General features: G+C 42.1%; 1 pseudogene; it reads left to right on the top strand.

Moving 5' to 3' along the window:
• The first annotated feature begins 17,268 nt into the window (after positions 1–17,268).
• Positions 17,269–17,888, top strand: LOC116067855 (annotated as a pseudogene).
• Positions 17,889–25,479: the final 7,591 nt, after the last annotated feature.

Below are 25,479 nucleotides of genomic sequence, written 5' to 3'. Positions count from 1 at the left end.
CACTAAAGCTCCCTCATGGCCAGCCATTCCAATTAGGCTGCTATCGGCCCTGCTCAGTTATGCAATGGGATGGGATTGGTGCCTCCAACACAAACATCAGCTAAGACAGTCATAAGGAAACAAAAAGAAGCCAAGCCAGCCCCCATCCTCACCAAGGAGAGCAGCTGAGTTCTGAAAACAGGGTTATTAACTTTACCAGGCTCTGAAGTTGCCATGGATACCACTAACCCAGCGTGGTATTTCCTCTGCCTCTTGGTCCTAAAACTGCTTTGCTCTTCAGCCCTGAGTCATGCGGGCAGAGTGAGTTTTTCTTCCCACTTCTCCAAATGGGCCCTTAAAGTACAAATGGCTTTTGAAGACTCAGAACGGGAGAGAACTCATCCCGTTCCACGCCATCATTTCAATAATTGGTTCCTTTCAAATGCTATTGTACATCATGCTAGCTGCATTCACATGAGCTTGAACTCGTGTGGGTGGGTGTAACTGTGTTCTTAGAAAGTGCGTATCTATGCTGTGAACACCAAAGACCGTGGAAGTATAAAGGAAGGATATTAGTGAAGTGCAAGTTCAGGTGTCTGTGTCTATGTCTGTAATCAATAATGGTCACGGAGATCTTGAAAGGGATGTGTTAAGATTATGGGCAGCACAGTATGATGAAATCAACTTCATCCCCACAATGATGCTCTTGAGAGTTAATGTTCTCAGAGCCTCAGCAAACAAACAAAATTGCTTTCAACACTAACCTTCCCAATAAGTGCTTATCAGATGGACGAATTTGTGTGCTGCACCTAATGCCTTACCGCCTTACCTCACTTGAGCCTCGCAACTACAGAAACCCAACAGGGCAATTGTTTTATGTTACAAAATGAGGTGTAGAAACTCTGATCCCTTAAGAGTGCTGCTGGAGAAACTTGCTTGAAATGTGCACTTCCGGTGGATCGATGGGTTGATCGGTAGGTGCTTCAAAGGCTGATGGCAAGAGGAAGAGTAAGCTACGGGAGCAGAATGTCAATGCCTGGATTGGACAGACCTTGAAAATTCTCCCACTGCCCCATATTCTGTATTTATCTTGAATCCCTTAGCAATTCTCAGATACTTAGACACTTGCTAAAAAATGAAGGTGAATTAACGTTAATCAGAATAAGAAAAAGAGTAACCTCGGCAGCTGCTCTAAGTGGAGTAGCCACACACCCTGTAGTGGCAAATGTAGAGGGAACTTCAGACTAATCCTCCAGAAGACTGTCCGCTGCCATGACTGTGTGCCATCACGGGTTGGCTAGGGATCTCGCCAGGGTCCCCTTTGGCATGGTTATCTGTGTTGTTCTCTCTTGGGATCCAGATAGCAGAGAGCCATTTTGCATCCCCTGAAACATGGAAGAGGCCAGTGAAGTTGCAGGTGTACTTTATGTTTCTTCCCATTCCACTGGCTTAAAGCAAACCTCAGAGCTGAAGGAGGGGGTGTGTCTTGAGCCGTTGCCTGGCCTGCTGCCTACACACAGGAGATAGGCACCCTCTTCTGTTCACAGCTAACTCAAGGTCACTCTTCTCAAGTTTTCTCTCATAACTGTGCAAAGTAGAACTCAAAAACCCATACTTCCCATCTTCTCTTTCTGACGCTCAGTCAACACCTGCCTATTGCTTTTGCCCTATCTTTATTTTTCCTGCCCAAGAATGAAATGCTATGGAGAATGGGTCTTCAAACTGGTGAGACAAATACTGTTCATTGTTTTCTTTGCCAGGTAGAGATCTGAGGCTCAGCAGTGTGACAGCTGTGTTTCTGGGAGTTCTCATCTTGACACTTTGCTATTGTGCCACTAGAGCAGGGACCCCAGAAATGGAGCCTTTAAGGACCCTACAACTCTTGGGAAATGCCTCCAGGATACAAGTCACAATGAGGGCCCAGCAGAAGAGACCATGGAAGGGAGGGAAATAACCATCAGCAGTCTAAATCAAAGCTACCTCATCAGAAAGAAAGCCCAGGGTTTGACTTCAAGGCAAGGACCTCAAACCTCATATGTGTGGCTCCCTCAACTCTGTGCTCTTCCCATCCACAGATGCATGAAGTCTATGCCATGCAGCAGTGTGCAGAGCCAAACATCTTCACCAGAGACCATGGAGTTGGATGGTTCATGTTGTACAGCCAGGTGCATTCTAACACAAGTTCTCCGGAGGGATCTTGACTCTAAAGCAGAGAAGCACTAAGCCCTTCAGAACAGCAGCCGTAAGTACATAAATGAATCAATACTCAAGCATTCAGTATATCCAGAGTATTTTACTACAGGAACATACTGGCTGGGGCTCAATTCTTGGACTCCTAACTGTGCTAGTCAATATCACTCGTCAATTAGAAACTAAAAAGGTTTTATCACTTCACAACACCCTGGACTCCTGGCTCACGAAATAGATTTCAAGTCAGTGTGAATAGCTTGCTTCGCCCAGCAGCTGTGTTGCTGAAAAGATTCTTATAAATCAAATCCTCTTAAAATGCACAGAACTTTCTATTCAACAGGAATGCTGTGATTAATCCTTTTGTAGAGTGAAGAATCTTCCTATGCCATCTACAATAGCACTACCACCTGTCCCCATCTGTATCTCTTTCCTCATTGCCCCCTCATGCCTGTCACTTGTCCCTATCCTTCTGTGAAGTCAGCTTTAGGCATACATAGCAGTTTTTAAAATGTTCACATCTTTGTGGCTGGGAAGCAAACCAAAGGACCATCTTTTAAAACACGTGTCTTACAAACACCCTGGGAGAGAGGTGCACAGAGAGACATCATTGGCTTCCAGAGCCCACAATATACAATCACCATAAGTGCTGATGAGTTTGGCTGTGAAAGGAACTCACTGTCATGCTCCGAGGGACCAGCTCATCATCTCTCACTTGCAAAAAACCACAGATAGCATCTTGGAAGACAGGTGGAGATATAGTTAGGGATATTTTTATTTCTTCTGCCCAACCCTCCCCTACTCTTCTTAGTAGTGAAGACTGAAAGGGGTGAGGAAATATAGAAAATAAAACTCTCTAAACATCTTTATACTTTAAAAAGTACTTATTCAATTTTATGTATATGTGTGTATATTATATCATCATATCATATCATATCATATCATATCATATCATATCATATCATGTGCTTGCTTGCATGAGCACATAGAGACCAGAAGAACCATCAGATCTCCTGGAACTGGTTATGCAAAGGGTTATGAACCAGCACGTGGGTTGTCTGCAAGAGCAGTAAATACTCCTAAACACTGAACCACCTCTCCAGTCCTAGGATTATACTTTTGCTCTCAAGGATGAAGTCAAAGACCAGTATTTCCCCATCTTTGGCCATTTGAAATTTTGCCATGCCCATATACAACCTGTAATGATATTTAATTCACTTTTGTTAAACTCACTGGTTTTCACTTTGCCTCATGAAAAGGAATGGGGCCAGAGGACACTGAGGATTTGAAACATAGTTGCATTCACTGATGGCTTGAAACATAGTTGCAGACACTGAGGGCTTGAAACATAGTTGCATTCTCTGAGGGCTTGAAACATACTTGCAGACACTGAGGGCTTGAAACATAGCTGTAGTTTTTCTGGAGCACAGTAAAACATGTCTCTCTCTCTCTCTCTCTCTCTCTCTCTCTCTCTCTCTCTCTCTCTATATATATATATATATATATATATATATATATATATATATATATATATATATATATTTAGTGGATGAACTCTAGATGCTAACTAGGGTCATCCTGTGAGCCACCTACTGATAAACATATCGTAGGTAAGCCTCCCTAGATCTGACTGAGGCATGATGGTCTCAGCATACCTGCCCTTCATTTACCCAGCAGAGGTGCTATTTGTGGTAGTTTAAATAAGAATGTCACCTTTAGGATCATATATTTGAATGCTTGGTCCCTAATTAGTAGAGCCATTTTGTTGTTGTTGGAGGTGTGCCCTTATTGGAGGATTAGTTCCCTGTGGGTGGCCTTTCAAAAGCCCATGCCAGGCCCAGTGTCTCACTCTCTGTCTGCTGCCTACAATGAGCTCTCAGCTACTGCACCAGCACCATGCCTCTCTGTTTCCTGCTATGATGATCATGGACTAACCTTTTAAAATTGTAAGCACGCCCCCGTTTATATGGTTTCTTTTATAAGCGTTATCTTGGTCATGGTGTCTCTTTACAGCAATACAATAGTAACTAAGATGGAAGTTGGTACTAGAAACTGGGATATTGCTGTGACAGGCCTGACCATGCTGTTCTTTGGAGAACTATGAAAGATTTAGGGATTTTGGACTATAAAATTTGGTTGAACACTTTAAGTGAGCTTAATGAGACACCCTAGTAGGAGCATAGAATACTATAGTAATAAAGGCAATGTGAACTGTGAAGGCCTGGCTCAATACATTTCAGAAGAGAACATTAGCAAGTAGCTTTATAGACTATTTTTGTGGGGTTTGTATGAAGAATGTGGCTATATTTTGCCCTTGTCCTAAGAAACTGCCTGAGGCTAAACAGAAGACCTTTGGATTAATGACATTGGCAGAGGAGATTTTAAGATAGCCTAATATTGATAGTGTCATATGGTTATTAGTGATCACTCTTATGCACATCTACAATGTAAAGGAGCAAGTCGGGCAAAGAGAAATATAAACCGTACAGTGAGAGGAGAAAAGCAGCACCAGGAAATGCAATGTTGTAGTGAAGTCCTGTGCTCAGGAAGATTCGAAGTTTAAAGGAAACCACTAATTCAAAATGCAGTAAAGGGAGTGGTGCCCTCAGGGTAAGACTCCAACCAGCTAAGCTTCCAGGTTGTGAAAAGGTATTAAAGGAGAGCTTACGCAGCAAAGGAAACCATCAACAAGACAGAGCTTCTGGGTGATGACAGGTTCCGCACCCATCCCCTTGAAGGAACAGACCTAAGTGTCTAACATGCCTGGTTCCTTTTGTGCTTATCTGTGAGCACAGAACCTCCAGGCCTCCCACAGAGACAAGAAGAATGCATAATTAAGTAGTGGTAGTCAAGTATGGCCCAGTAATCATTGTGTCAGCTTTTGGCACCACAAGATATCTAACAAATTATTAATCTGTTAATTCCTGGTCTCTACAAAATGAGCTGCCCCAGGGTGTGGCCTCATCATCACTGATCACTGCTTTCATCCTGAAAATGGTGTGTCCTGTAGGTCTTGCCGTTCTTGGAATCTGGGGTACCTGCAAGTTTGAGACATTGTTCATCACTGAACCCTCAGCCTTAGAAGGGGACTGTATGTTTAAAAAGGCAGAGTCATAGAAAGGAAACTTGGGTGGAATCCCCAGAGCAGCTTTGTTTGAAGAGTTATAGGCATCATGAGAGCCTGCAGTGGGAGAGCCTGTTACCGTGGATAGTATGATAGAGGTCCTGAGGGGGAAGAAACCTCATTTTTAGAATATTACAATAGTTATAGCATCATATCATAAGTAGCATGATGGAGCCCTCAAGGGAGCGACCGATTCTTCAATTCCCATAATATTTGGAGATTTATAGCATTGTGTCATAGACTGCGTGAAGAGCTTGAGGAGAGAAAGAGCCTTCAACTCTGTAAGGGAATTTCTTGCTTTTATGCATAGGTTTTGTTGTTTTTCCAGGTGTGTGTGTGTGTGTGTGTTTTCATAGAATGTGACCTAGCCTATGTGCTGCAAGTCATGAATGAGGTCCTGATAAAAGTAACTATATATAACCCAAAAGCTGTGTTGGTAACAGGGAAGGGAGATGAGCTTTACTTGCTATGAGAACTACAAGTCATGGCACACTTTCATATCAACTCTGTCCAGGGAGGCAGACTGCAAAGGAATGGTTTGTAGCCCAGTTCCTGGGAGGGAGAGTAACAGTTAGAGGAACTCTGATCAGATATGGATGAGTAAGTTAGGTAGACAGTCTCAGTGACTGACATGTCTGTGCAGAATCCAGGAGTTTTGACCCAAAGGAAACAGATACAAAATGAAGGCAGAGATGCCTGATCTATCCTGCTTCTAATAACTTTGTACACCAAGTGAGAAGTTGATGCTTTAAAGCAAATCAGCTTCTAAGAGGTGGTCCCAGTTGGGAGAGTGAAGGCAAGGTGTTCCAGGAGTGTGCACAGCCATGTGCAGACATGGGAGCATGTGGCGGAAAGCTTGTGGACAAGAGGGGGGCAGTTTCAAAAATCAAAACATAGAGGTCTTTGATATAGACTTGGCAGTAATGTCCTCCAAGTTCACCCATGTTATAGCATGCAAACGGACATTCATTCTTCCTTTTGTAACTGAATGACATCCATTATATGTAGTTATAGGTTAAGCTATGCATTAACCCCCAGAAGTTCATATGTAGAAGCCTTAACTTTCATAGATAAGACCCCTGATCTCATAATTAAGGTGAAATAAGCTTTGGAATATGGAGTCCTAATCCAATAGAAGGATAGTAACCATGGAAGGAGCAACCACACAGAGGCACAGACAGAACAGCCTGGTAGGAACACCGTGAAATGGCAACCCTCTGCAAGCAAAAGAGCGAATACCTAAAGAGAAACTGCAAGCAAAAGAGCGAATACCTCAGGAGAAACTTGCCCTGCTTGCATTTGGAACCTGGGTTTTCAGGCACAAGAATGCAAGCAAATAAACAAATGCAAGCTGCCCGGCACACACAGCAACACTGAAGGGTTTATAAATGCATGTGGATCATCTGCCGTGAGGCAGCTGCTTCAACTCTTGCTTATACAGTGGATAAAGCTACCACCGAACACCGGTGCAGCGAGATCTCATCTCCTCCATGCATCCCTTTGCACCCTTTAGGATATGTAGCCAGAATCAAATTACTGGATCACGTGTTAATTCTATGCTTCAATTGTTTTAAGGAAACACTACTGTTTTCCAGGTTTCTATAGGGGCGCACTATTTTATAATCCACACAGAACTCACAGGACTCCTATTTCCACACATCTTCAGCAGCATTTTCCCCCTTAATTTTCTGTTTGTTTCTCAAATAGCCACCCCAACAAATGTGTGGTAGGTTTTCCTGAGGTTGTGTAGAGAAGTGTGGTGTGTAGTATTTTTTTTTTCATATGCTTGCTGGCCACACATGCATTTGGAAACGCAATGTCTATTTAAACTCTTTAACGGTTTTGGATTGTATTCGCTGCCTTTTTGTTGCTGAGTTTTAGAAGTTCTCTGTATCCTGTGTATAAAACCATTATCAGGTATAAATTTGGAAATGGTTTCTTCCATCCCACTGGTTCTGTTTTCAGTTTGTGTTGAGTTTTGATCATCTTTAAATGTTTTATGAAGTTCAATTTGACAATTGTTTTGTTTTGACGTCCGGGTCTTTGTTATGATACCTGAGCAATCACTACCCTTTCCAGTGCTATAATACCTGAGCAATCACTACCCTTTCCAGTGCTATGATACCTGAGCAATCACTACCCTTTCCAATGCTGCAACATTTTGGCATTGAGTTTTCTTCTAGGGATTTACAGTTTTAGGCTCTTCAAACCTTTTATCCACTTACAGTTAACCTTGTACATGGTGTTAGGCAAGGGTATGAGAAATAAATGCAGGTATCTATCATTCTTAATACCATTGGTTACAAAGACAGTCCCTTCTCTACGGAATATTCTTGCCACCCTTACCAAAAAATCACTCGACCACATATGTGAGGGTTTATTTCTAGAATTTCTAATTTTTTTCTGTTGGTTTTTATCCCAGGACTATACTGTTCTGACTATTGTAGTTTATAGCAAAGTTTGAGACCAGAAGGTTTGGATCTTCCATCTATGAGAGAGCCAGTGTCCCTCAAAGCACTGGAGCTTCTAGCCCAGAAACTAGGCAGCCAAAGAGATGATGGGCATTGAAAACGGAAAAGAAGGAGAAAATTTCACTCTGCTTGCAGATGATATGGTCTTACACACTGAAAATCCTGTTAAACTAATAAGCAAATTCAACAATGTACTCAGAATAATAGAGGAAAACCAATTGCATCTCTATGCACTGCCAGTAAGTATTAGGAAAAGGAAATTACAAGAAAATTCTGAATATAACATGGTAAGAATAAAATGCTATAATTTTAATGAAGCATACTGAAAGAATTAAAGATTTGTGCAGAAATGCATCCCATATTCATGGATTAGAATATTTAATATTATTAATATGCCAACACTACCCCAAAAAACTATAGATTCATTACAGCCTCCATTTAAAAAAAAAAAATCTCAAGACATTTTACATAAAAATGCAAAAACTCACTCCCAAATTCACATGAAGTATTAAGAGACTCTGAATAGCAAGAGGGTCTTGCTAACAGGTTTTTTTATAGTCTAGATTTCAAGATTCTCTAATGGCTTCCATCTTTGAAGCTTGGACCTCACTGTAGGTAGTGTTATGGAGTTGCTGGAAATTATAGTAGACAGAGCCTGATTGGAGGAATTAGGCCACTGGGGGCAGGTCTTTACAGGGTATCACCAAAGTCTAGCCCCTCCCTTCCCTTGAGTAGATGTGGTGAGAATGGGCGGTTTTTTTTTGTTTTTTTTTTTTTTTTTGCCTTTTTCTGCTGGCAAAGTCAGCCCCTTTCCCTGGTGCAGGTGTTCACCATGAAGTCTTCATATGTGACTCTATCAGGCTGGGTTAAGTTTCTTTCTGCTTCTTGTTATCTAAGTGGGAAGAGTTATTTTTACACATCTGTCTTTACATTCGAATCAAACATTACAGGCAGATTTGTGCAGAAATTATGCCAGTTTCTGTGCTTTCCCGTCTATTTGCCTTTCCTGGAGATCTTTCAGTCTGGATGTGGCCTCACTTTGTTTTCTAGCATCCTTTGGTTTCAACTTAGAGATTCCCATGGTCTTGTAGGGCAAACCTATGGGAATATACTTCTCCAACCCTGTAGCCTTTGTTTATTGGGGAAGTCTTTGCTTTGAAATGTTTTAAATTCATTTGCTCTACTTCCAGCACTAACATTTCTGTTTTACCCTTTAAAAATGTAAGCACCACTCCCCTTTAAAGTATTTTCAGTCTGTTTTCTGCCCATTTCCCAACTTTAGTTTATCTAGTTGTGCTATGTTAAACTCTCCATCTAGAGACTCATGTTTTCTTAGTGTCAGTCTCTGTTACTGTTTCCTTACCCGACCTGCATTTCCCTGTTTCTTCCATATGTCTTGTGAGTTTTGTTCAGATATAGTCATTTGAATAAACAGCCATGTTTCCAGTCTTTATGGGTTGACTTTATGGAGGGAAAGATACCACAGACCTGCCTACCTAGCTTTTTATCCTCTAAACATTTCCTGTGTATGCATTTCCTCTGGGAGAGTCTTTTTATTCCAATATAAAGGGCTGCTTTAAACTCTTATTTTCTAAAGGGGATTGTCCCTGCTTCTGTCTGGGAGCTTTCAGATTCCATCTCTATTGTATTTCTCTTGTTTGTCAAATCTTGCTTCTCTGGTGCTTGCTGTACAACTGCAGGCTCCCTGCTATTAGCACACTGAAGCTCTTGATTGTATTTTAGAGTGGCCTCATCCTATCTAAACTTGCCATTTTGCCTTCAATTCTCCAATCAAAGGTGAGAGAAACTAGTCCTACAGACAGCCCAGAGACATCACAGCATTGTTTCCCATTCTTACTTGAAAGAAAGAAAGATATATCGAGAGAAATAGAGAAAGAGAGAGGAAGGAGAGTGGGGAGGAGGGAGGGAGGGAAGGAGGGAGAGAGAGAGTAATCAAGGGAGAATCGGGATGTAGAATGAAAGTGTGCTACCCCTGCACTGGGGAAGAGAGAAGAAATGTTCTGATGTCTTAACATATTTTCAATGCTTTTCTTTCTGTGTTTTGTCTGTGTGTCTATCTGTATTCTGTACTTTCCCAGTCAACTTCTAGAATCATCCTGAAGGTGTTTGCATGTGTATCTTACTGTTATTTCAACATCTGTCTGTGGGAATATGGATTCTGAGCTTTGGCTGATCATGACTTTTTGACACATAAAAAACATTTCAGTGGCAAAATCATACTCTTTCCATTATGTGAACAACTCTAAGAAATTAACTTTACATAATACCACAGCTTGGATATGAAGCAGGCTCCCAAAAGACTAATGTGTTGAAGGCTTGGTCTTCAGCTGATAAATCCAACCACCGAGAGATGACTGAATCCCCAGGACTTTGGCCAAACCCATGCCTTCTTTCTCCCAGAGCTCTGTGCCTCCCCAGCCAATATCAATGAAACCAAGTAACCATGGAATGAAGCTTCTGAAACTGTGAGCTGGAATAAATCTTCCCTCCCTTACACTGTTTCTCTCCGCTGTTCTGTCACAGTATCAAAACAAAATAAAAGCCTAACACATCATACTGAAAGACTGAATTTAGAAATTTGGGAGAAAGCATGCTAATGAAAAGGGAAATGTATTAGTAGAAATGCATGTATACTGTATAACATTTACTTAAAGGACATAGAAGGTCTCTGTAACAAGCCAAGAATGTAGACTAGCCAGTTTCAGAAGCCTGTTGGCCACAAAGGCTCCCCCTAGTTAGGTCCAAGAACAAAAGGCAGGATATGAGCCATGTGGGTGATTCTAGGGAATGGTCAGCCATAAAGTGAATAACATTGACCAGACCACATTCTTGTGCATAATGAGTGTGTAGGACGTTTTACTTACTACCCTGACTCAAATAGGGGCTGGGTCTCTTTAGAATTTTCCACTGTTCTCTTGTTATGTTTCCTTGGTAGCCCCTTCACCCCCCTAGTTTGTGGTTTTTCCCTTTAAATACCTCTCACTTCTTGTGTTTGTGGTCGAACCCCTCTGACCTGCCAGGCTATGAGTTCGACCCAGGTCTGGCCTGAATAAACCTCATTGTAGCAAGCTCGGTCTCTCGTGAGTTATTGGGTGGTCGCGTTATCCCGAGACTTGAGTGAGGGTCTCCCCAGCTATGGGGGTCTTTCAATACTTTACATCACATACATAAGTGTGCAGATAGGTTATAGGCAATATTGTACATTCTGAAAATACAAAACTTCTAAAAACAATCATACCCGAGGTCCTGACTACTTTTCAACCTGTGTGTGTGTGTGTGTGTGTGTGTGTGTGTGTGTGTGTGTGTGTGTACTCAATTACTCAAATACTGTTAGGTTGAATCATAACAAACCAAGCACATCATGGGTTCAAAATATAGGTCAGAAATGTACACAATACACCTAACTTACCAAACATCATAGATTAGAAATTCCTTTTGATCTTGTGGCTCACTATTAGCTGCATTTGCTACTCTGCCCTTTATTACAAGAAAGTATTATGCTGGATAACTTGCCTTGAAATACAATAGCTCAAAATTCAGAATTTGATATATGCTTGGAGTATCTTCTGACTCTCTCTCTCTCTTTTAAAGACAGGGTCTCAATATGTAGGCCTGACTGCTCTGAAACCCTATGTAGACCAGGTTGGCCTTGAACTCACAAAGATTCACTTCTGCCTCCCAAGTGCTGAAATTAAAGGTATGTACACTTGACCACATATATCACTTTTGCCGAAGCAAAGGTTGGGGTAAATGCCATAGACTGAGCCATTTTAAGCCAGGGCACATCTATCTGTGTATGTGTGGACCTCAGACTCTGATGTGTAGAGCTCAGTACATAGTATCACTCGATAAATTATGCTGAAATCTAAGTGACTAGTCATAGAGTCTGAATTGCAGGGTCTTGTGGGGCTGCTGTGGTCTGAGCTGACCTTTCAGGACCCCAGGTAGTCTGCCCCCTGCTATTGGGAGACCAGATTTTGGGTTCAAACTCCATCTTAGAGAAACTGACCTAAGGTTGAACCAACAAGCCAGTACCTAGCACCATTTTCCAGATTATTCCCCAACAAACCTGTACCTAGCACTAGTTTCCAGGTTGCAAGCCTGCCCTTGGCACTTTACTTCCTAACAACCACCCATCAGGAGGAAAGCAGAAGTTAAGTTTGTGGTTTGGTTCCCAGCACCAGTAAATTATTTTAAAGGGCAACACAATTCCATAATAGCCCCCAATCAGATGTGTGCCAGGCTAGAAACCCTCTTGCTTGTTTCCTTACCTCTGTAAATGCTGGCTTGAAACTGGGCTGGGGCTTCACATTTCCATCCTGCTGCATCAGGGTCAGTGGTAGGCCCAAGCTGGAGCTTGAATAAATTGACCCTAGTGTGATTGCATCTGAATCAGCTCTTGGTGGTCCTTTTGGGCTCAAGAACGGCCACAACACTATGGCCCCTGTTGGCTACTTTCTTGAGCTCTGAAGTCATTTCTCTAAGGAGAAGAACAAATCTTCTAAAATTTTTATTAAGAAGAAAAGTTATGTTAAAAAGAACTCTTCCCAGAGTTCTATGCTGTAAGCATACTTTGTTGGTTAGCAGAAATAACCATATGCCTGTAGAAGATTAGCCAGATTCTGGGAATTTGTATGTAAAGTTCAGAAAGAGAACACGAAGCTACTTTTATCCTTAGAACTTCCGTGAAATGATAAGGTGGTGAAATTTGCAATGATCAAGTTAATGAAATGGCTGGATGGCCCCTTGCTCTGTTTACACAATGTCCTGCCTAGATTAAACATGAAGATGATGATATAAGAGCACAGCTAAGAACTTCATGTTAAAAAATTGAAAGTGAAAATGGACCTGCACCTGATCCAAATGCTTGGAATACCAAAATCTTAAATTTAACGGAATCAGATTCAGTCTTTATTTAGCTGATGAACTAATGTCTGGGCTTGATGACGAGGATCATGATGCTTGGGAACTGCAGCATGACATGAAGTGGAAGCATCAGGAATCCCAACCCTTGATATGCAAAGACTGCCAAATAAGATGTCTTCATCAAGCCCCTCCCCCTCAAGGCTCAGGAATCTATGTGGAAGGGGAGGCAGAAAGCTTGTAAGAGCCAGAGAAGATGGATGACTCCAAGGAGACAGTGTCATCCAGACATGACAGGACTGCAGCACACATGAACTCACAGACTGTGGCAGCGTGCACTGGACCTGCACAGGTTCAAGCCACCTCTCTGTGACAAAGGGAAAGAAATTTTCTCTAATGGAGCTTCACTGAGCATGTGCATCACAGTACAGGAGACACTTCATGCCTAGGAGTAGCTGTCCAACACACCACACATTCAGTGGTATGCTTTTGGACTTTTGTCTCATAGAGCTTTGTTTGGGCATTCTTTGTCTGATCAGTCATTTGCTTGTTTATTTTCATTTCTAATTTTGTGCTTTTACATGTATGTGTATATGTTTCTTGGTTTGTTTGTTTGTTTCTGTGTTTAAAAGACAGAAGGAAAGAACCTAAAGTTAAATGGAGAGAACCTAGGGGGTATGGGGGACAGGAAATACACAATCAAATTATTTGTATGGAAAAATTTTTTCAATTAACAAAAAGGTCCCAACCCTGAGAACAAACTTGGTTACTCCCTAAGGATATATTGACTTTCAGAGGATTGATCTCAAGATCAACTTAATTTCATTTGTAAGAATATAGTCATTAAATGAACTAGAGGGGTTTTGTGTGTGTGTGTGTGTGTGTTCTGACTTTAGAGCACATAGAATCTAGAAATGTTTCCCAGACAGAAACATTTAAATGGAGACTAGGAGGAAGACAGATGCTTGGTTGTGGAGGAATTTGAGATTATGTCCTTAGAGTGGAAAGGCTGTGGAATTCCATACTCAGCTCTCACATGGGGTGAGGCATGCTTGGGAAACAAGAGACCCAGTTGAAAACTGTCACATGGTCTGTTGGAGAACTGTAACCTTCGCAGAGGCAAATTAATAAACTTACCCCTCTTCGATCTCCTCCCTATTTAATCCTCTTACTCAGCCTCTCTCATGTCTCTCCATAACATATTCCACCTTCCTTGGGAGATCCTCTCCTCATGGTTACTCTCTTACTAAGTACCTAGCCTCTGTGGTTATATGGACTGTAACATCCATAATGAAGGCTTAAAAGCTAACAACCATATATGAAAGAAAACACAATATTTGTCTTTTGGGGTCTAGGTTACCTCATTCAGGATGAGTTTTTCATAGTTTAATGCATTTATCTGCAAATTTCATAATTTCATGTTTTAACAACTGAGAAATATTCTATTGTGTAAGTGTAGCACATGTTCATTATCCACTGATCACCAATAGACATCTAGGCTGTTTCCAATTTCTAGGTATTATGAATAGAGCAGCAATTAACATGGATGAGCAAGTGTTTCCACAGAAAGATGTAGAATCCTTTGGGCATATGACCAAGAGTGGTAGAGCTAGATCTTGAGGTAGATCTAGTCCCAGCTTCCTGATGAACTGCCATATTGATTTCCATAGTGGCTATACATGTTTATACTTCCACTAGCAATGAATAACCCTCTAGTGCCAAAGCTACATTTCGTTGAGTCATGGACTAAAGGGGCCCAATGAAACCTCCAAACGTCTCAGGCTATTCCTGAGGCTAGTTCAATAATGGAAGGCCCTATTACAGAAAACACCAACACTACAAATCTCATTGAATGTGGAGACATTGACCAGATACCTAATTAGAAGGCTCACCCCTCCTGACTAGTATCCATGATACTGGAAGGCACCTTTCATGCTGCCATGTGAGAAAGGCAATCACCAGTCCAGTTATAAGCTCTGCACCTTACAGTGGTGACCTGCCTACATGATATGTTAGCACAACAGTGGCACACATGTAGTGAAAGTAATCAACCACTCCATTGTTGGATTTAAGGCCCATTCCATGAGACAAAACTCATCCCTGACAATGCTAGGGTGGCCATGAACCTGAGACTGCATAGGCTATGGGCTAAGAGGAAAACCAAATACTATTTTGTTCAAGGAACATAGCAATAAAATGACTCCTAACGATGTTCTGTTACATCCATGGATCAGTGCCTTGTTCAACCATCATCAGAGAAGCTTGTTTTTACAATAGATGAGAGCTAACACAGAGACCCATAACTGGACAATGTACAGAGAGTGAGAGATAGTGGAGCACCCAGTCATAAATGGGGCATCCTCACTCAACCTTCCTTTCAAGCTCAGGGACCTATGCAGAAGAGGAGGCAGAAAGATTGTAAGAGCCAGAGGTGATGAATGACTCTAAGGAAACAGTGCTCTTTGGACACAAGATTGATGCATGTATGAATTCACAGGGACTGTGACAGCACTCACAGGGCTTGACCAGGTTCAAGCCAGATAGGGTTCCAGCGTTGAAGAGGGAAATGGACAAGGGTTCCTACTCTTAGCCAAGAAGCTATCTGCAATTGACATGCAGTGGCAAAGGAAAACTCATTTCTCTCTGATGGAGTCTCAGTGGGTATATTAATCATGCTTCAAGGGTAGGCACTATGCTCAGCAGTAGATGGACAACACAAAAAGAACCCAGCAGCATTGCTGTAGACTTTTTGTCTCATAGAGCTTTGCTTAGGCATTCATTGTCTCATTAGTCTTTTGTTTGTATATTCCAGTTTCTGTTTCTGATTGTGTGTGTGTGTGTGTGTGTGTGTGTGTGTGTGCTTCTTGTTTGTTTGTTTGTTTGTTAAAGAAAGAGAACAAAAAAGCGTGGAGTTGGAAGGTGAGGGAGATCTAGGTGGAGTTGGGAAATGGGAAAAAAAATAATCAGACTATGTGGAATGAAACCAAGGTTTTTTTCAATAAGAGAGAGAGAGAGAGAGAGAGAGAGAGAGAGAGAGAGAGAGAGGAAGAAAGAAAGAAAGAAAGAGAAAATGAAGACGAACATTCAAAAAATATTTTTAAACACTATTTATTCTGAGAATTTTTTGAGCAATAGCAAGATGTTCAGAGCTTTACACAGCAGGGACAGACAAAAGAGCACCTGAGACATTCCACTGCAGTAACACATGGATGGCTTGTGCTGTGCCCAAGAAAGATGGGAGTCAAGCACATCTTCTCAGAACCTGCTGAGGATGAAAGGGACACACACAAGAGACATCTCATGGTACTTAATTAGAACCCATCCATCAGCATGTTGGAGCCCAGAAGGAATAGAGAAGCTTCTTGTGGTTTGCAGGTGGCAGTTTGGCATGGAGTACTTGCCAAGGCAGGGTACCAAGCATACCCCCACAGGCTATAGCTAGAATGGAGTTCATAGACAGAGGACTAAACAGGATGATTCCACAGGACAGCAACCCAGGATGGGTGTCACAGAGACTAAGATACCTGTGCTAGCTGCAAGGGCACCAGAAAGAGAAAATGGGACGCACACAGAAGGATTGAGAAATAAATACCATGAGGACAACTGGAGACAAGCTCTCCGTCCTTGTCTGTCTTCCCCTTCCCTCCCTCCCCCCTCGTAGGACACAGAACCTAAGGCCTTGCTCGTCCTAAGTGACTGTGCTACCACCACGCTACATCTTCCAACCTGGGAGACTAGCACTTAAATTGTCAGAGATTTACAAATGTGCAAAAGAAGAAAACTGCAATACTTACCATGTTCTATTAACTTGGAGTTTTCAATATTTGTGGATATGGAGACCACCGGAGCTATAAACATGTGATATATACAGTCTTTACCTTGTTCACGGAGAACGCCTGTTGAGTAGGGACAATCTAATCCTAATGAGCACACCTATTATATAGATCTTGATTTCTTTCTTTTATTTTTTTGTTTTTTAAGAGCTGAGAGGGGTAAGTACAAGGAACGCCTAGATGGTATGCCCAAAAATGAGAATATGCTGGAAAATTGCATGAGTTGGGTCAAAAGTACAGAATCCATCATGAAAGGTCCACCAGTAATCAGGTCTAGAGTAGTGTGAGCATCAAAAGAGATGTTAGCAACAGAGGCTCACTAACTTGCTAAAACCAGAATCTACAACTCTGTACTGATAGAAGTAATAAATTGACTGTGCAGTGGTGGCCTTTAATCCCAGCACTTGAGGAGGTGGAGACAGGCAGATCTCTGTGAGTTCAAGGCCAGCCTGGTCTACAGAGCAAGTTTCAGGACAGCTAGGAATACACAGAGAAATCCTGTCTAGAAAAAAAAACAATAGATAATAATAATAATAATAATAGTAATAATAATAATAATAATAATAAATTGAAAGGTAAAAGTAAGTAGAGTATGTATGTAGTTTCACAGTATCATGTTTTCTCTTCAAGAGGAAGAGTCAGTGTAGAAGGAGGCTGAGGAAAAGAATTGATATCTACAAGTAAAGTGTTTGGGTAGCCATCACTAAACTAGGTCAGACAGTCGGAGAGCAATTTCAAAATATCAGTCCAGGCCACTAAAAACTCAGGTTCAATTAATTTCATATCCCTTATGGTCTGGAGTCTGCTCTCCTCCTCAAAACTTTTCAATCCTGCTTTGGCTCCAGCACAGACACATTCTAATGTTGCTTTGGACCTTGTGGAGACTCTGGCTGAAGTGAGGAATGGATACAGTATGGACAAGGCCATGGCCAAATTAGGCCATGCCTAAACTGGATCTCAAACTAAACCCTTACATTAAGGCTGTCCAGTCAACAAGAAATCATGTCAAAGAAGAAGCAATGCCTGATTTAGCCTTACTATTGAAGAAGAAAAATTTAGCTTTGTAGGATAAAAATTCTGAGGCTGACTTTAAAGACAATGAAAACATACAGTTTTAACTATAGCTAAAAGAACTGAAGAAGCAGTAAGGTGTGTGTGCAGACAGAGGGGCCAATGGGACAGAAGGAGGTAATGGAGATACAGTTGAGACCAACCTCATCTGTTCCATAACACAGCTGGGAAAGAAGTTGATGAAAGACAGTGGGTTGGCCCCACCTCTGAAGAAGCCACTAACCTTAGAACGAGAGAAACAAGGCCTGTTCTCCTGAAACTGGCTGAAGCCACAATGATGTGAGGACTTCAGGTCTCATCCTGGATGAAGCCCTGAGAAGAGCAATTGAGTCACAATAGGAAGAAGAAAAATGTCTTTCTGAGTAGGAACAAGCTGCCCATACACGGATGTCTGCATCCTGCTCCACCCCACCCCCTAACAGTAGGGTCAGAAAGCAGTTAGGGGCTGGCTGCACAACACACTTCCTCTGAGGTAAGACTTGATGGTTAGCTGTGGTTGAGAACCTCTGTTTTAAGTTGTACAATAAAACCACAACTGCATTATATTCTTTATTTTAAGTGTTCTGCAATTTTAAATAAAATGTTGATTGTCCTCTAAGAAAGAGAAGAAAAAAAGTCAACTGTAAAGGACAGAAGAAAATTTGTCTGCAGCGGAATAAAACCTCCTTATTAAGTGATCAAAGTTCCGAAGTGGAAGTCAACGGGAAGCATGACTTCTCACTTCTGTTGTGTCATGTCAAAGATACAAAAGTCGTTTGCTCATGAGGCTACAGCCAAGCCGCCTGTGGTCTTCACGTCTGTTAAGGTCAGAAAAGTCAAGCAAAGATGGCACTGTCACAGACTGAATATATTTGTAAGTAAATGTTGCATGGAGCTGAGCTGTGTCTGTCCACCACCACCACCTGCACTGGGACACCTGGAGGAGCTGTGTGGGACCTGAATTGCAGGTTGTAGTCATGTGTATACTTTTTTCCTATTTGTGTGTGTGTGTGTGTGTGTGTGTGTGTGTGTGTGTGTGTGTGTGTCTGTAAGAGGGTACTTGCATATGAGTAAACTTGTAGCTCCTCACCTGGAGCTGAAGTAACAGTTGGTTGTCAGCTGCCAGACATAGGTGCTGTAACCAAACCCAGGTTTTCTGGAAGAGGACTCAGTGCTCTTAACCTCTGAGTCACCTCTCTAGTCCTGCATGTATCCATTTTATTTTCCTAGAAGTGACATTGTGTTGCAGATTTCATGGTAACTGCATTATCTGAAAATACCAAAAGGCTACATTTTGGTAACTTGTTCTTAATTGGACGGAGCACATAAGGATTTTGTGTTGTTTTCATAACTTTCTGTAAAATCATAGCTGTTTTGAAACCAAAACATCCTGGAAAGATGGTAATAGTTGTTCAGGGAACCTCAATGCAGATGTGAACATTGAGCAAGATTGATGAGGATGAAGATGAAGACTTGCAGACTGGATGAGGAGGCAGTGACACTGGGTGAAGTCTAATGGGATACTCAGTTTGGGGCATGCAATATTCCAAAGACATTGGTAACTTATTTGGTAAAAGGAAACAGAACCAAATGATTCATAGAGATCATTAGGCTTGAGGAAAGATTCAGATGAATTTGTTTTTAATATATGATGAATCAGAAGAAAGGCTAAGCACAGTGTGTGTGTGCTCCTATGTGTGTGCATGTGTTCCTATGTGTGCATTATATGTGTGTGTTTCTGTTTACATGCTATATGTGTGTTTCTATATGTATGTGTGTGGTTTTCTCTCTGTTTCTCTTTATCTCTTTCTCTGTCTCTCTCTCTCTCTCTGTGTGTGTGTGTTTCTGTTGTATGTGTGTGTTCTTGGTGGAGTTGTTAAGCAGTGACGGGCTTTGATTGCTCTGATACCTACCTGATTTTGCTTTTTTCCCCAGCTCCCTGATTGTCCACACCTGTAGAAAATGAGTCTAAAGAGGAAATTGATTGTTCTTGGAAAGGTGCCAAAATCAAAAGCCAGAACCTTCCCAAGCTGTCTTCAGAGAAAAATATGTTTTCAGTCCATACAAATTCTCCATGTCAAATAGTCTGTCACCGGCATAGATCATTAAAGAGACCGAGTGCATTGTGGTTGTGCAGACATATCCTTTGATTGCCTTATTATTTAACCCTCTCATAAAGGTGATATGGTCCAAATACCTGATCTGGGCATTTGAGGCTCTCTCTCAAATTTACTTTTATGGCCCCATTTCCTCTCATCTCTCACCAGAAGCCTGCTAATTGGAGCTGGGTGAGTTCTGTCCTGCCTTTGAGTTATTACTTGTTTTGTTCTGCCTCTTGGCCTCAACTCATTGTGAACAGAAAGAGTACCAAACCAGGCACCATGAAGAAGCTGAGTTAAAGACCCAGATTTTATTATCCAGGAATTCACAGTTACAATATGAATGTAAGATGCCCACACGAAGGTGAGAAACTGTCTCACAGAGGCAGATGTATGAAAGGGTGTGTGCCCCCGGAACTGGACAGCTGTTTGCTTTTGTAATTATGATTTCCAGCAAAGGAAACAATCTGCCCCCAGGATTTTTACTTACTCCTGGATGCTTCTATGATCTGAAAGGAAAACTCCTTTTTTTAGCAAACTCATTGTTTCCCATTCTCCGGGGCTCAGCTAAAAACTGTAATTCCCTAAGAATGGCCCAGTTCTACCACCATCCATCACAAGAGAAGGTTTGCATCCAATTTTTTTTTCTGCAGTTCTTATCAGGCAGAAAAGTCCAGTGTCCCACAGAGAACTCCAAGCAAAATTCTGGAATGCAACTGAGCAGCCTAGACCCTCATATGATAGGAGAGGGAAATGAAATTCTGAGAGCTCATAATTCAACAAATATCACACACAGCACAGATGACTGAGCTGCAAGAAAGTTAGGTCTCATTCCAAACAGACTCATGGGAAAAAAGTAAATGAATTATTGACTTTCATATAAAAAATGAAATATCTCCTATAACTTCATGGTTTAGAGACACATCTACCATTCACACAGACTAGATTTGAAACCCAATGGTATATTAACCCCTTCTCCCCCTCTTCTCTATCTCTCCCTTTCCTTCTCCCCCATGGTGGGACTAGCATTGACTGTAGCTCACTTCAGGTCTAATTGCTTCCTCCTTGAAAACACCATTTCCACCAATAGTTCAAGCAAGGTCTCAGAGGTTAATCTCATTGTCTCTAATTCTCTTCTTGATGCAGAGCACATCTCTGAGTACTAGACACTGAAAGAAGATATTCTGACTAGCTGAAGCCACACAGAGTTTCTCCCTAGGGATTTAGGGATGAGTTCACCAAAATCTCTTGACTTGGGAATTAGATGCCGTTGCAAAGAAGAAAACAAAATGGATGTTGGGCACACAATCCACAGAAAGTGACTGGCACTGTCAAGGCTAAAATCCAGGCTTCTCAGCTCTGGCTGCATAGCTTCATCCCGTTCTGGAAATGCCTACTAAAGTTTTGTCAATACAGCTTTGCATTTAGACAATTCTGCCCTGAATCTGGAGTGGTGGTGGTAAGTTCAGTGTTCCTTGAGCCAGAAGATAGAGAGAACCCACAGATCTGTGTCTAGGTAGAGATAGGATGGAAGAAAGGAAAAGATTGCTGAACCATCTGTAGGTCCAAATCAGGGATGAGAGAGAGAAGAGATTTGTAATTATTGTCCTACCTGTGCTGTCAGTGGAGCAGGGTTATCACTATTGATTTAATCAACACAATGAGACAGGGCTCTGGAAAACTGCCCATGAGCATATTAAGGTGGAGTTCTTCAGAGAACAGTTGGTTGGGCAGAACAGGAATCAGGGCTACAGATATTATTTATAGCAAAGGAACCATGGCTGGGAGCTGGTTTCTTTAGGGATCTTTATCTGTGGATTACATAAAAACAAGGCACACACAATGCAATGTCCTTCCAGCAATGTGCTGTCTTGTTTCTTATTTAGCCATAAACACAAAATGTTCATCTGATAATCTTGGCATTTTTCCCAGGCCTGGAATCATAACCCCTCTTAGTATATACTCCATCACCAGATAGGTCACAGCTTCAAGTCTGTCCTTCTTAAACGTTCCCCTGGAGAGAGGGGCCTGTTACAGGAAGCTTCTGAGAGTCTCTTTCTGAACATACTAAAAAAGATGAGGCATTCATGTTCCTTGGCAAAGTGCTCCATTGTCTAGTCTTGGCCCATATTCTAAGTCTCATTTCTCATTTATTGTGGTCAGTTCCTTCTGTAACAAATCCAGAGCAAATAGATTTTGCCACAATTTCTATGCTTCCTTGCTGTTCGGCCTTATGTGTATATTCTTTATTTTCCCATAGAAGACTCAGAGAAGAGCCTCGAGTTTGAGACTTCTAGCTTAATACCTCACCTTCTTGGCATAGTCAACTTTGAAATGCCTGCTTTTTTCTTTTATTCCCTCCATTGATTTACTCCTGTCTCCCTTAGGCCACTCACTGCTGCGTCTTGCCTTGTATTATGTGATTTGTAGATCCATCTTATCCTTCACATAAATCTCTGGATTTCCAAGGCGGTGATCACAGGTGATTTGTGTCTGAATTCCCATGATGCCCACCCAGCCTAGATAGATTTGTTGAATCTATTAAGTCTAGAAAATTCATAGTCTAAGAACTGTGTATGTTTTACTAAATATGGCATCTTGAACAAGTGAAGCAGATATCTCATGGAGGTTTTAAGGGCAACAAAATGGGTGAGACTGGGGGTTTGTTCTCTGACAAAAATCTCCCAAAGTTTTCTTTCAGTGTACCAGCCCTGAGTCTTACTGTGGAAGATATGTGTCATCCTCCAACCAGTAGTACCTTCATTTACTGAATTACTATAACCCGATAAAGTTAATAGTCTGTCAGATGACCTCCAGACAGTGGCAAATCCTGGGGTGGGACATTCATCAGAAAATTCTCTTGATTATAAGAATAGATTCCGAAGCCACCAGACATAGAATTAGATTCTGGTACCAAGACCATTTCTATCTTTGCTACCCCGACACACTGCTGCTACTATCTCACCTTAGGGACTCTCTCTACCCCCAACATACCCCAACTGCTCTGCTACTCTCCTGTGTAAGGATCCTCCAGGAATCAGGGGCACATAGGTAGAGTTGTCAATAAATGACTCCTAAGCTTAAACTTCAGAGCAATTCATCTGCGTCATTAGGGCAAACCGGAATGCAGTGGTACTGTGCTAACTGCTGGGGATATAAATTTTGAAGTTGTGATCCATTGTCAGAAGCAGGCCTCTTTAGTTAAACCATTTTAAACAAGTTTTCTAATCTCTCTGATCCTCAGTGAGCTTGTTTGTGAAGAAAGCAGTACTGCCTATGGCAAAGGTCTTCTTAGGTCAGACAAGAGCGGGTATGACCAGGACTTTTGAAAACGAAGTGGGATCATGCAAAGCCGGGTCCTAGTGTAACACCTGACACCCGATTGCATTAAAAAGTATTATTCTATCAGCTTTATCATCATTGCCAATGATCTAGCATACTGCAATTCCCAAACTAACAGCTACAAGGACAGACTCCTGACCACCCCCAGGCAGGCTAGAAAGGGAAGGTTATGGTTTTATGGAAAGGAAGGGAGTCCCCCCACCCAGAGTCTGGCAGAAGCCTCTTGCCAGCACAATTGAGGTTTGTGTAAATGTTGCCAGCAAAGAAATAATATTCCTTTTATATACAGCTGAAAGAGCAGTGTAAGTGCCCCAGGTTTGTGAGCATATGACCTTGGCAGGGACGTAGTGCCGTCCCAAGGATGCTTTCTGGGAATCTTAAATAAGACTCAACTTTGAAGTAAAGATCTCCTACCTTCCTGGGTCTCTGTAATCTTAGCAGCTCTAATCCCTCTAGGTGCCTTAGGAACCACCTGTGATTGCATTTAGACCTTTGAAGACAGCAATTTCCAAAAGCCCCTAAAGTGACATGTATAATGTATTCACTTCTTTTCTGTTGCTGAGATAAAATACCATGGTGACAAGCCACTGGAAGCATTTATTTGGCTAATGGTTACAGAGGGCTAGCTGTCCATAGTGGCTAGGAAGGCATAGCCGAGGTGACGACTCATCTGCACATAGGAAGCAGAGAAAGTGAACTAACTGGAAGTGGGGCTGTTAGGGTCCAAGATGGCAGGAGAATGACACCCCAACTCAGATAGTATGCACAAGCAAAGTGTGTGTATTCAGCTGAATTTCTTGCATGCAGAGGTCTTCCCATTTGGGAATGGAGACCTCCAGTGGATTTGCAGGCCTGGCTTTTGTTGTCCATTAAGGGAATTCCAGGGAGTGGTATGTACCCTTTTACCTCGGTTGGTTAGCTCTGTCTCTAGGGGTCTGACTGATTCTACATTTCATTAGGCTCTGGAGACCTCTCAGGGGTGGCTTACTCATTCTAGCTACCTATTCTTACTTCAGGCCAGATGACAAGGTATCCTCAGATTGGCTGTGCATCTGTGGTTGGCTGACCACAGGTTCCTGGATTCAGGTTCTCTTTTCTGGGGAACAGAAATGTAGGCCTAGTCTTCCAAACTGCCAGTTTGCAGCCTGTCATGGAGTTAGCTTGGCTCTGGCTAACTCAGTCCTCTCAGGGTAAGGCTATAAACTCCCAAAGCCCATACACTTCCCCTAGCAAGGCTCAATGCCCTAAAGGCCCAATGACCTCCCCCAATGGCACCACCATCTGGGAATATTCAAACACACAAGCCTATGGGAACAGTTTTCATCTAAACTACAATATTTAACTACTGTAAAAAAAAAATGAAGGGAATTTTTTTTCCTTTGAGAATCATGATCAGGGGTGTCTCTTTCTCATGATCCTAATGTTTAACATGTATATCAAAATTTCTTATTAAACCCAACTCTGCTTCATTCTATTTAGTCTTGAAATTATTTTCTGGATTGAAACTAGGAATCTTGCTTTGGGCTTAATTGATGGATCTAACAGTCCAGGGGAACTGACTCCTCAAACCACTACAGATGCCACAGTGGGTCCCATTGAACTGCTAGAATCAGCCCTTTGTAAAGGACTTACAACCGAAGTTGGACAAGGCATGGGAAGGAGATGGCCGGTCAGTACAGTTGGGTCAGACACTGGTATGCTGGTGTGTCTCTCAGCCCCAGTCATGTACAGGTGTTCTTTAGGAGAGTACAAGGAGAGGAGACAGAGCTATTTGGTGACATGATGACCTCTTACCAGGACATTCTCAGAACTGCTACTCTGTGGTCCTATCCCCATTTCACCACTTTCTATCTCCTGATCGTGACACTATTATAAAAAGAGTGCAGTGAAGCCTCCAGACTAAATCAGTCCATGGATAGAAAGGTATACAGGGGTGGGAGGAATGAGAGCTGCCATGACTACCTCTCTAGGGACAAAAAGAACCCCAAAGACAGGGAAAGCCTTGATGCTTTTCAAGAGGTGTGTTTGCTGTGGTGGGAGGAAGCTGGAGGCTGGACCAGCCTGGAAGTTAGAGTAGCTATAGGGATGGTTTGTGGGCCAAAGTGTATAGATGCCATCATGTGGGGCTTTGATATGTGCTGCAGGTATTCATTAATAGGGAAATACATGTCCCATTTTCTGGGGATAGGCAGTTAGCTGTAGAGGGAGACGAGGGAAGAATGGCTGTTAGATTTTTAAAGAGCAGCCATAAGGGGGCTAGAGAAATGGGTCAGCGGTTACAAGCACTGACTGCTCTTCCAGAGGTCCTGAGTTCAATTCCCAGCAACTACATAGTAGCTTACAACCACCTGTAATGGGATCTGGTGCCCTCTTCTTGTGTGTCTGAAGACAGCTACAGTGTACCCATATGAAAAAATAAATAAATCTATTTTTTTTAAGGGCAACCCTAAGGAGATGGAAAGGGGAAAGAAAAACCCAATTCTCCCACCATAGCAAGTCCTGGACACACC

The sequence above is a fragment of the Mastomys coucha genome, unplaced genomic scaffold, assembly GCF_008632895.1.
Source record: "Mastomys coucha isolate ucsf_1 unplaced genomic scaffold, UCSF_Mcou_1 pScaffold22, whole genome shotgun sequence".
Classification (NCBI taxonomy): domain Eukaryota; kingdom Metazoa; phylum Chordata; class Mammalia; order Rodentia; family Muridae; genus Mastomys; species Mastomys coucha.
Note: the sequence above shows the minus strand (reverse complement) of the source record. Positions and strands in the feature narration are given on the sequence as shown.